The following is a 3,048-nucleotide window of genomic DNA, read 5'->3' as shown; positions in this document are numbered from 1 at the left end:
TTATTAATTCAATAAACATTTTTAAGAACCTGCTAGGAAACATTCTTAAGAACTTAGTTCATGCTACATTAGGAGCTAAGATTACAAAGACAAGTAAAACAGTTCCTACTCTCAAGGAAAACACGGTCTGGAGTTTATGGCCTAGCATAGACCATAACAAGGGAGATAGCCTATAGCTTACAGAGTTGGGATGATGGGCAGGTAATGGAAAAATAGAATTCACTGTGATATAACCAAGCACTGACTGCTAAGAGAGTCCAAGGGAGCAACCAGTATCTGAGCCTGGGGGAGTCAGAGGAGACTTCCAGAAGCAAGTGATGAGTCACTGAGTCTTAGAGAATGAGCAGGTTCTAGCCAGGGGTAGAAAAAAAAAGTCATTTAGTCATGTGTAAAGGTACAGAGGCAGGATAGGTCATGACATTGAGACTTACTACAAAGGGTTTCGATTTAGCTGAAACATAGAGTCAGGGTGGGGATGGACAATGGTGAGAGAACGCACTATAGAAGGAATAATAATCATATTTCAAATTTTATGAGTGAAAATTTACCATGTGCCAGCCACTGTACTAAGTCCTTGACATCTCAATGAATGCTGACAAAAATTAATGAGGAAACAACTATTTTTACCTTCCTCCCTCATTTCATAGTTAAAGAAACAGAAGCCCAGTGAGATTAAGTGACTTGCCTAAGATCATATATTTGTAGATGGCTAAAATATATTCCAACTTAGAAATTCTGATTCCAGAATCTAGGCTCGTCTCCTATTCATGACTGGATTTTATGCAATGCTAAGGAATTTGAACTTTACCTTCAAGGCCATGGGCCAAGAAGGATTTCAGGCAGGAGAATGACATGGTCAGTTTGCCTTTTCAAAGGATGATCTGACTTACTGGGTGGCAGAAGTGTGTCTAGATCTGAGATGGAACTATGTACAGTTCTGCATATTAGATGAAAATGGTGATGCAGAGAGAGTCAAAGAGAAAATGGGTTTTTTGTGTCAGTCTAGTTAAGTTGGAAGTACATTTTAAAATTCTCTTTCCTATTTGGCTCTGGGTTAGATTGAGCCAAAAGAGAAACTTGCACAAGATTTGGAAAGTGAAGTGAAGCAACAGCCATTATGCTGAAGGTCATCATGGTTAGAGATGCGAGCAGGTGTCAGTCTGTCTTCTCCAATCTGCACCCTCTTCTGCCCCTTTCAGCTTTTCTCATCTGCCCATCCCAGTGACCAACAGCAACCCACTACTATATGCCTGACTGCAAACTCACAGGCAATAGCTAGGACCAGGTCACAGCCTTTCACTGACCTCGACACTAGCCTCCTTTGCAGTTCCTCTCAGCAGATTTCCCTCAGGCTCTCACTTGTCCACCATGCCAGTGCTTCAGAAGGACTACTTAGTGATTTCCCTGATTTGCCAGCTCTCCTCCTGGACCCCCTCCTTCTCCAGCTTCAGTTTTTGATCCCAGCAGGTTTTTCTGTAGCAATTGAAAAGATGAGTCTAAAATTCATATATAATAGAACTGCAAATGTCCTATAATAGTCAAAACAGCTTTGAAAAAGAACAAAGTTGGAAGACGTGCCATTTGATTTCAAGACTTATTATAAAGGAATCTATAACAGAGCTGTACAGATGGGCACCCAAATTATACAGGGGCAAAATATTTGGTAAAATTGTTGCCTGAGATAACTGGGAAAGCAGGCCACATGCCTACTGAGTCTGTAGTTCTGGGGGAAATGGTTGGCAAGAGAATAACTGTGGGCTCGCTTTTACCTTGTACTTCAGGCAAAATATAAGAGATGCACTCAAGAAATAATTGCAAGCATAAATTGAGGCTCCAGAAATTAGGGTCCTAACTAGGAAAGCTGTAAAAAAAAACTATTAGACCCCAAATTTTAAGACAATTTTGGGAAAATTTGAACACAAAAGTCTATTGAAACCTAACTTTGCTGCTGCTACTGGGCCAACCAAAGTTATGGGTAGTGGTGTCTGAGAATGATGGCTCTGACAGAAGGGGGTAAAACAGTGTTTTCTACTATTCCTGCCACCACTGTGACGCCTCCAACCACTCAGTCATCATGAGAGAAAACAGAGCCCTGACTCAAAGAAATTTGGGTCAGAGAAAAAGTATTCAAGGGCCATGGCAGTCCTCCAGGGACTGTAGACAGTGAGGCTGCCTGAGCCTCACAATGTGGGCATGCAACAAAACGAATGGGAGAAGGGCCATCCATTCTGGAGGTGTCCCTATCCAGATAAACTCCATACCTAAAAGATGTGCTGAAAATCTAAGCTCCAAAAATACATGGAATTTCTCTTGGAACTGGGCTTCTAACAGCTTCTATGCAAAAAAAAAAAAATTGTTATAAACCATGCTTTTCCAAGAGAAAGGTGCTCAAAGATTCAACATGCTTGATTACTGGCATTCTCAGCAGGACCTTCTGTTCTCTTTCATTCTGTCCCTTTATTATACTTTCATCTTGTTAAATCCTAACTTTGGATCATTCGAGCTTCTGGAAAGTACTTTGGATGATTTGAACTAGACTTCATTTTGAAATTCCTTTTTATAGGCTCAAAATGCTTTGTTATATTGGTGCCTTCTTTCATCATGCCTTTTAAATTCGAGGATTACTGGTATACGTTCTTAGAAGAATTATATCAGTATAACTGAATTTTGTTCCTATACCAGTTTGGTTTAATTACCTTATTAGCTATGGGGAGTTTGATAATATAACTAGATAGATTCTTGGAATATTACTGGCTTTATTCTACCTCACTTTAAAGCTTTCAGATTTTTTTTAGATATCTGAGAACTTTCCGAAAGGTTTTGTAAAAATTTTTCACATGACCACATTATGGAGTGACCTTGTTCAGACGTGGATGATATTTGTTCAATGTGTCCAGCTGAATTTCAGAAGGTTTTTCTTCCCATCTGTCAGCATGCATTACCTTATGGTTTTAAAGAGAGAAAACATGTCTCCTGTGCAGAACTGTGATTTCAGACCATACAAACAAATGGGAAGATGGGGTTGCGTCATCACATTTTCAAATATAA

The 3,048-nt window shown here is 39.7% G+C and overlaps 1 pseudogene; it reads left to right on the top strand.

Annotated features, from left to right (window-relative positions):
• Positions 1 to 475: 475 nt before the first annotated feature.
• On the top strand, positions 476 to 3,048 carry LOC109383490 (RING finger and transmembrane domain-containing protein 1 pseudogene; annotated as a pseudogene).

Source organism: Hipposideros armiger, unplaced genomic scaffold, assembly GCF_001890085.2.
Source record: "Hipposideros armiger isolate ML-2016 unplaced genomic scaffold, ASM189008v1 scaffold_84, whole genome shotgun sequence".
In the NCBI taxonomy this organism is placed as follows: Eukaryota; Metazoa; Chordata; class Mammalia; order Chiroptera; family Hipposideridae; genus Hipposideros; species Hipposideros armiger.
The sequence above is the reverse complement of the archived record's forward strand: the minus strand, read 5'-3'. Positions and strand labels throughout refer to the sequence as shown.